Here is a 10561-nt window from a genome sequence, read left to right on the forward strand (position 1 = left end):
GCGCCGGAGCCTCCGTACCTCTGCACTTTACTTTCGTAGCTCCTCTGAGTCTGTGTGCTCTTCTCTTTCCTTCTAGTTGTAGAATTTCCACTCAGCCAGCCTTCCTGTGGTTCTGGATGATGACTGTTCTGTCTTTTAGTTGTATTTTTGAAGTTGTTGTCGGAGGCAGCAATTTCCGGTGTTTTCCTATGCCGCCATCTTGATCTCCACTCGCCTTCCCTAGTCCTTACCTAGTTTTTATTGTGGGGTTTAAGTTGTAGGCACAAAGTCTTCAATAAACAAGGTATAATATTATTTTTCATTAACATGGCAAGCTCATCCATCTGGAAAATTTTAGGTCTTCTCTATACTTTGATTAAGGTTCCTGTCGCTAGGCTAAAAGGGAGGTACTAATAATTCCTGACCTTATTACTATTTTTTAAAGCATAGGTGCTTTATCTTCTTCAGCTGATTAAGTGGCTATAATTTTTCAAAGTTCTCGGATATTTGCTATTCTAATCTACTATTCTAAATAAAATATAAATTCTAGTATTACCACAGAAAGCATTTCTATATTTATATTTGTTCATATTTTCTTCTGATGTGTGGGCATTTCAAAATAATGTTGTTGTCATCTGTAAATTTTAAATTTTTTAAGGGAAAAGCTGAATAAAAAAGAATGTTGACACTTTTTAGTAATCTATTTTGATAACACAAACCTTAACCAAAACTAGTGCCATATTTTTAATAAATTGTTCTGGCCTCTAGGCTAATCAGAATATCTGTCTTGGATGACAGATATTCCTAGTTCAACGATTATGATAAAGTGGCCATAATAAGGACTGATAAAGGAAGAGCTATTAGTCTTTAAGTCTGCCTAAAGAAAGGCTATTACTCTTTATTTTTGGATCTTCAATTCTTAACATAAATCTCTAAATATATTTAAAGACACAACTCAAAGCTTTCCCATTCCTCATGCTTACTTCACAACCCTTTCTATATTCTACTTTGTTCTAGATACTATTCTAAGTTGAGAAATTGATCAAAGACCCAATCTAAAATCAACTCAAAACCTTAATATATTTGCTAATCACACTTTCTTTGGACCATCAAAGATAATGAGGTAATTGAGCCTGTAATAGAACTTACTTATTTTCAAGACAATGGAAATTTTCAGAATCACTAGACCAAATCCTTCAATTTCTAAACAATGAAATTGAGACACAGAACACTTAGTTCAGGTTATACTTTTAAATTTGGCAAAGTCAACAGTACAGACAATTTGTTTGCTTATTTATTTATTTATTTTGCTTATAGGTCTTTATACTTTTACCTAAATTATTCCCCTTCCACAACATTAAATATCTTATTGAGAAAACAAAAAAACTTAGTCATTTACCCTTTACAGAGATAACTAGGCACTGATTGCATATTTCTTTTTGAAATAGAAAATTGTTCCACAGTTTTATAAGTATGTTAAACTTAAAAATTAAAATTTCTTAAAAATAAAATTAAATATTTGCCAATTCAAGTTCTGATTCTTTTCATTTAAATTATGAATGTATTTCAGAGTTACATATTTTTAAGACCTGATAATTTATAGTGTAAAAATTTGGAGAAAAGATAAGTGAACTTCAAATGGTAATGCATTTCATATGTTTAATGTAGTTCTTTAAGCCAATATGTTTATCTTTAGTTCCTTCATAACCTTTAAAAATTGATGCCTATGATGTGTTAGTAATAAGCTACTTCATTTCAATTACTTACAAACTTATATGGTTTACAACTGTGTCCATATTTCAAAGGCATTTCTTTCATAACTCCTTTCAGATTCCTAACAGAAGGACACCTTGTACAAGTAATTAAGAAAATGGAACATAGCTAAATTTATTTACATTCAAAAACATTAAATTGGATGAATTGTACATCTAGCTTACATGTGACCTTTGGAAAAATTCACAATACAGCAAAGTGATCCGGACAAAGGAATGTCCTTCAACCTCATGCAAATCTCAAGGATATGTCATACTTTTAACGTATGAATAATTTACTTAAATGAAAATTGCTATTCTCTCTTTCCCCAGTAATTTTGAGCTCTCTAGTTACAATTATACATAGCCTTGGCCTCTCAAGCATCTAGTTATGAAAGATTCAGTCTTTGCCTGATAAATCTGACACTTTATTTGGCAGAATTTAATAAGCTGGAGAAGTGGGAAGTTACCAGGCAAGCTTCGTGAAAGAGAGAGACACATAGAATAAAAGGATAGGTATAAAAGAGAACATGGAGTTACAGAAAAGGAAAAAGAGTTTTAAAAATAGAAAAAAAGAGAATAAGGGAAAAGAAAAGATCAAAATCACATTGGACTGATGGCAGCAAGTGAGATAGTTAGTGACCAACATGCATAGGATGTTTACTAGTTTGGGTTCTTACATACTTTCCATGGTGAAAGTCATTTAATTTTCAGAACAATTCTAAAATACACATATATTCATTTCTATTTTCACATAAAATTTGGATGCACAAAGAAGTTATACTATAAAGTTCTCAATTTCTTAAAACCAAATATTTCATATTACTTGGATAAAAAAGTAGGAGAAGAGGTTATTTTATTATTTAATATTTAGAGTTTCTTTCCCTAAATAAAAGAAATTCTAAACCCTCAAACTCAGCTCATACACTTACACATAAACATACACACACAAACCCATGTATGCATCAAAAATATGTCCCCTGGGTATCATTAACAATGAGTACCTTTACTCACTTGTTCCACTGAACCTATAAGGGTATCCTTGAAAAAAAAAAAAAAAGGCTTCCTCTAAGGGTATCCTTGAAGTTTAGCAGGAACAAGCTTCTAGTTTATCAGTATTCCAATCAAAATACTGCTTTGACCACCTCCAACAACCAAATTTTGCTTGATTTTATAACCAAAGTTTAGTTTTATTTCTTAGAGATACAGACAATAGAAGAAAACTAACAATAAATGATGTCTTGCCATATATGCATCAAAAATATGTCCCCTGGGTATCATTAACAATGAGTACCTTTACCCCCTTTTTCCCCTGAACCTTAAAGGGTTTCCTTGAAAAAAAAAAAAAAGGCTTCCTCTAAGGGTATCCTTGAAGTTTAGCAGGAACAAGCTTCTAGTTTACCAGTATTCCAATCAAAATACTGCTTTGACCACCTCCAACAACCAAATTTTGCTTGATTTTATAACCAAAGTTTAGTTTTATTTCTTAGAGATACAGACAATAGAAGAAAACTAACAATAAATGATGTCTTGCCATAGGCTCTGAATTCTCTATTTTTTGCGATAATTGCTAAATTAATATCCCTGGTATATTACACTATTATAAAAATGAGCCAAAGATTACCTGGTGCTCTTATTTAAATAGTTTCCCAATTATTCAATTGATAATTGCTTTTCATACTATGGCCATATTTTAAAGGTATTTTTATCTGTTCTGTGTAGTACAATCTACCATTCCATAGATGCAATTATGTAAACAAAGTATAGTTTATGAACTACAGGTCAATCCCCCTATTCTGCTAGGAAAAAAAGAAAGTCTATGATTATGTTAATAACAAAAGATCAATCCACTAGTGGGCCAGAAATAGCAATGGATTTCTGGAAAACTGAACCTAAATAGAATTATATTAGCAGATAAAGAAAACAGATAAAGGAACAGCTGGAGTAAATTGCCAAAAAGGTCAGTGCCAATTGTCTAGGTTAAATCCCAGGAAGACACAACCTAGAAGGATGTAGGAAGAATTAAAATTAACTGTGACAAATCGAAACATTGGAACATCAAGAAAACAGCTGGAGAATACTCAAATTCATATGTTGAAACCTCATTTCTTATTTGGTGATACTTAGAGGTGGGGACTTTAGGAGATGATTAGGTCCTGAATGAAATTAGTGTCCTAATAATAGAGGTCTCAGAGAGGTCCCTCCTCCCTCCTACGATATGAAATTACCATGAAGAGATGGTAGTCTGTGAACCCCGAAGAAGGTCCTTAGCAGACAGGGAATCTGATGACGCCTTAATTTGGGACTCCCCAGTCCCTACAACTGATAGAAGCCAATCTCTGTTGTTTATAACCCACCTTGTCTATAGTATTCTTTTATTGCAGCACAAATAGACTAAGATATCATCTCACAGTTGATGAAACGATTGACAAATTTCCTAGCTTTTTGACAAAACTGATTCCTCCAATAATGTTTAGCTTATAAGAGATCACTTCCTAAAACAAAACTACAATTTATTTTTTTTTAAATATATTTTGATTGATTTCATAGAGGAAGGGAGAGGGATACAGAGATAGAAATATTAATGAGAGAGAATCCTACTGAGGATCGAGACCACAACCCGGGCATGTGCCCTTGACCACAATCGAACCTGGGATCCTTCAGTACACAGGCCAATGTGCTATCCACTGAGTCAAACCAGCTAGGGCAACAGAACCACAATTTAAACTGACCATTTATTTTTCTTGAAGAGGCCATAAGGACTAATCCCATCATGACACATCCCTGATAATCTATCAACACACAGAGTCCAAGACTCTCAAGTAATTTCTATTATCCAGATACATGATCCTGTACACACCTTAGGATAATCCACTATCCTCCTAACCAACCCCTGAAATTTTGTCATTGTATCTGTTTCAACTCATGGTCTATCATCAACAAAATCCCCTACAACACAAAGGTATTTTCAATGTTCACGTCACTTCTTTGCTATTCCATAGGAATACTTCTTCACTTTTGAGCCTCCGCCGCCCCCACCCACCCACACACACACACACATTTTAGACTCCATTATTCGTCAGTATAATCACTCCTTCTAAGTCTTTATTCAATGGACTCACCGGTCTCCAAGGTGGTGATCCCATACTTCTTCACTTTCAGCCATAACATCATCATGGCCATTCTTAGCTGATAACCTTGCTCCTTATTTCACTGCAGGAAAAACAATCAAACAAACAAAAACTTAGAAGATGATTTCACAAAACACACCAGTTCATCTGAATCCTTTTTAAAAGTACTAAAAAGCTTTGGAATCAGCATTGACTTTTCTGCCTCATAACTTAGATGAAGTCTATGAGTAAATCTTGCCATCTTTACATGTAAAAGAGATCCTGATTCCAAGTCATTTTATAAGGACGGTTTACTATTATTAATTTTAAAAAACTGACAAAGCTGGCACAAGAAAGGTAAATTATACATTTTTCTCATAAACATACATAGAAAAATCTTATACAAGTATGAAAAATAAAATGTATTAATAAATAAACAGGGTGATACATGATGAATAACTTTATTTGAATAATACAAAAATAGTTTAACATTGAAAAATTTATTAATATAATCCATCACATTAACAGAAAAAAACAACACACAGAGTAAAAATAGTGATAAAGTTGGTAAGGTAGGAATGTCTTTGGAAAAATTCATAACTTATTTAGGATGTAAAACAAATAATTTTACTAAACTAGAAGTGGGCATGAGATTTTTAATGTGACATTCTACTAAAGGATATTAAAATAAATTGTAATAACCATTATGCTTAATAGTGAGATGGCAACCAATTTATTATTATTGCACTGAAAGTAATAGTCAATATAATTTGAGACGAAAAATTATCAACTACTTAGGAATAAATATAACAAAAATCTTCAAGACTTCTGCATTTAAAACTCACAAAGCTTTATTGAGATAAATTTAAGGTATATAGAGAGGGCTATATCTTATTCATTTTGAAATACTCAATGATGGATATATTGGATCTATATCTATCTATATATAAAAGCCTAAGTGACCTTTCAACTGTTCAACTGGTAGCTATGATATGCACTGAACACCAGGGTCAGATGCTCAATGCACAGGCATGGAAACATAGAACAGACTAATGAATCTCAGAGGGAAGCGGGAGGGCGGGAAGAGATTAACCAAAGATCTTATATGCATACTAGAGGCCCGGGGCATGGATTCATGCACTGGTAGGGTCCCTTGGCCTGGCCTGCAGGGATTGGGCCAAAACCGGCAGTCCGACATCTCCCGAGGGGTCCCGGATTGCGTGAGGGCACAGGCCAGACTGAGGGACTCCACCAGTGCAGAATCTGTGCACGGGGCCTCTAGTATGTATATATATTTAGTTTTGATATTTTTTCTTCTATAGAAGGTAGCTCAACATCATGGGTAACTATAAGGCTCCAATTCACTAGGTTATTCTATTCTATCCTCCCAAAAGTTTTGTATAGCAAGAACTTTAAAAAATTAAATGCATATTAATTTCATAAATGGACTGATATATATATATACATATATACATATATATATATATATATGAGCAGGACATAAAAATAATGAAATATAAAGAATAAAAGTGATAAATTAGAATATATTAAAATCAAGAACTAATTACCATCATCATAACCATTAATAGAGTGCAGTGGTCAGAGAGTGAAGGAAAATATTTTCAATAAATATAATGAACAAAGGCTTAAATCTTAAATATATAAAGAATATTTATAAGTTATTACAAGTAATTCTGCCAACTTAATAAAAACCTGCAAAAGACTTAAGCTTTTAATTCACTAAAGAGAATATGCTAATGCTCTAAAAATTATAAAAATACAAAACTTCATTACTCATTAGGGGTAAACAAATTAAAATGCAGTATGTCACTGCTGCCCACCCAAATGAATGGCGGAGATAACAAGAGATAGGTAATACCAAGAGTGGGTGAGGAAGTGGAGTAATTAGGCTGCACATGTACTGCAGGTAGGAATAAATTATATAGATATAAGAAGTATTTGGCAATATTTATTAAAGTTGAAATATGCATACCTTATGATCTAAAAATTTATTCCTAGGATATAAACAACAAGCATGTGTATATGCATTCACCCCAAAGCATTTACAACAATAATCATAGCAGGATTTTTCATAATAACTGCAAGTAGGAAGCAACCTAAATGCCCACTAGCATATTCAGACAAAAAGATAATATAAGGCTGTAGGGTGTGGCTATAGGGTTAAGCCTGGGACTGACCTGTTGGCAAAGTCACAAACAAGTCTCAGTTTAGAGGGCACAGTCCTCTTAGCATAATTAGGTGTGACCTTATGACATTCCCTAGATCCTTCCTAGGTAGCTAATGGGCTGTGGGAGGTGCAGCAAGTACTGCTAAAACAAGTGAAACTCACAAGAACATTGTAACTATGGTGACCACTACCTTGTTTACCTTTGGCAATAAAATAAAGGCTCAGCTTGCCTCTGGATCTCTCTCTGTGGCCTCAGCCAGGCACAGGAAGATCCACCTAGACCCAGCTTATTCTCTCTGTCTGTCTTTTCTTCATCCTTTCGCCGCCCTCACTCAGGCTTTCGAACCCTTGGCTGAGCTGTCTCGGCACATAAGGCTATAGAGATGAAATGAATAAAAAACTTCAACAACTAGCAACAGCAGGTATATTTTTTTTTATCCCATCCATAGCTCTGTGGATGTTTGCTTTGTTAAAATTACTGAGTGGCACATATGAGACTTACACTTTTCTGTATTTGTTATGCTTCAATTAACTAAACAACTAATTAACAACTTCAACAACAAACAGAAATCCCCAAACTTGACCAGTACTTGCCACCTTGATTGCTACCAAGCTATTCTCAGCCACTATCATCTATCCTCTGCAATAATTCTCTCTCTCTCTCTCTCTCTCTCTCTCTCTCTCTCTCTCTCTCACACACACACACACACACACACACACACACACACGTCCCCATCTACTTTCAAGAAAACAACCACTTTTACAATGGAAGTCACACTTCTATATAAAATCCTTCAGTGGCTTCTCACCTCCAGTCCTTGCCACAGCTTACAAAATCCTGAATAATTGGGCTTCTCCTTGACTCTCAACTCATCACTACAATTCTCATTGATCATGCTGCCTGCCATGCAGGCTGGCTTACTCTCTCCCAAATATGACAAATAAGCTCCCCGTTGAGTGCTCACCCCTGTGTCGAATACTCATTCACAGACAGCGACAAGATGGACTTCTCTCATCATCCTGTGCTTGAGTCTCCCCTGTAAGTGGAGGTGAGGGCTTCACTTACCTCCCTATTCAAGAACTGGCACGTTGCCATCACTCTCTATGCCTGTGCACTACTCTGTTTTCAAAGAATGCATTATTGCATATATCTGATATATTATTTCAGTAATTTCTTTTCCCACCTTGTAGAAGTTTTCATTAAAGCAGGTATTCATTTAATTCACAATTTATTTCCAGAATTTACAATCATACCTCGCACATTTGTTGAATGAATGAATAAATTACCTCACAACTGGGAAGCAGAAAATGAGAAGAAAACTGCTTAAATGCATTTAATTCCTCATCTTTCAGAGCAGGGGTAAAATATTTTAAAATTGTTATATAAACAATGAAAAACATGAGATTTATGGCCAAGAAACAAAAAAAGCAGATCTTAAAAGCAGAAAAAGTGAAAAATGGGCATCTTCAGAGACAATAATTTAAAAGTGGCTACTGGTAGTAGGGAGATGTTCTATTTTAGCCTTTGACTGAGTTTGATTTCTTAAATCATATAAATTTTAAATGTATTTTTTAATATCCATAGGATCTATAATAATATCCTGTTTCATCTCTGATACTTGCAATTTGTGTCTTCTCACTTTTTTCTTAGCCTTGCTAGATAGAGGTTTATTAATTGTATTGGTTATTTCAAAAAAACAGCTGTTGGTTTTGTTTTCTCCCTATTGATTTTCTGGTTTCAATTTCATTGATTTCTGGTATAATTCCTTTTATGCATAATGTAATTTAGAAGGAATTTCAGCCATTTTATGGGTTTATCATTTTCTAGAAGAAATTTTCTTTGCACTGGCCAAATATTCAGACAATATCTAATATATAGTAGTGGTTGCTTACTAATTAGTAATCCAATAAATAAAACCCAATAAATAAAAAAATAGAAATAGAGATTTAGACAGCAAATTTGTGAGTGTGTTTTCAATTGTTTAGTGTGCTTGATTTGTCTCTAAAAAAACACTACCATTTAGAAGAGCTACAATAATATATCACTCAATTTAATACCTGGCACATGGAAGACAATCAATAAATGCTGTTGAATGAAGAAAAAGCAGGTTTACAAAGAGTAGAGAAATATCCTTGGTCAGGTAGTACATGGCTCTACTTATTGAGATGTTGAGATTTCTGTAGCTTCGCCCCTGGGATTGTTGGGCAGACATCACAAAAAAAATAATAGACTCTGTACTGGACACATTATAGATGCCTGATTAACACTTGTTGACATTGACATCGGCACTTGACCAATGTGCAAAAACATTTCTACCTAGATAAATACCTTATGATAGAACAGTTATGTATTAAACAGTTAATACATGTTAAATAGATGAAGACAAATAAGTTCATCTATTATATAGAATTGGTTATGCCAATATGATTACTTATGTTATTGATAAATCTCTGATTTGAGTCTATAAATTAGTTTTTATTTATTCATTTAATAACTGCTAAATAATTTCTAGTACTTGTCAAATATCTAAGTTTTATATGCAGAAAGAAAAAATGAGAAAAAGACTGTGGCCTCAAAATGCTTGCTAACAAAACCTTAAGAAATAACAGATATTTAGAAAAATAAATATTTAGGAAACCAAAAAGCCATAAATGATGCTAGATTACTTTAGCTTAACATGATGCTTTTCAAATTTCATTTAAATTTGTATCTAAATAAAGTTTTAAAAAGCAATTAAGAAGCAATTTACATTTAATTACTGGGTGAGTACATATCACAGTCTCCCAATATTTCTTTCTTTCATTGTTATGTCTACAATTTTTCAAAATACACCAATAAAACATTTCTCTTTTGACATGAATATAATGGAAAACTGTCAAAATAAAAATGAAAACCACCCTTTAAAACATATTTTCCTCAATTATTTTTATAACAGCTAAGCAAGTAAGGCAATGGTTAAATATAAGTTTAGGAAAAACCATAAGAATGAGAACCCAAAATATATTGCAATGATCAAATATAAAACTGATATCCAAACAGCCTCTTTTGCCAATAGCTCTGTCATCTAGAAAATGAGATGATTTGACAAAATAGAGTCTCTGTAACATAATAACTGAGATCAGGAAGAGTTCTCTTTCAGAGGAGAAATTACTGAGTCTTCACTGTGGTCCTTTGTGCCACCAGGAATGGGCTGCTGTTAAGATGCTCCTATGTAGCTGCTGTTCCACCTATTTCACCTTTGGATTGTTCATGCTTTTAAAATTAGTTCATCTCTGATCAAAGGAAAATATGCTGTTTCATGAGGAAACAATTTTTAAGTAAATATCATAAAAATATATATGACTTACTGATGCTGATGTGGATCTGGACAGAGTTAACATTTTCTAGCTATTTGATAATCATTAAATAAGCAATGCTATTTGATAATCATTCAATAAGCAATGCTCTTATTTCATACTATTATAATTAGCCTAGGTGAAAATTCTTAAAAATAATATGAGCTGCCCTAACCGGTTTGGCTCAGTGGATAGAG

Source organism: Myotis brandtii, unplaced genomic scaffold, assembly GCF_000412655.1.
Source record: "Myotis brandtii unplaced genomic scaffold, ASM41265v1 scaffold53, whole genome shotgun sequence".
NCBI classification, from domain to species: domain Eukaryota; kingdom Metazoa; phylum Chordata; class Mammalia; order Chiroptera; family Vespertilionidae; genus Myotis; species Myotis brandtii.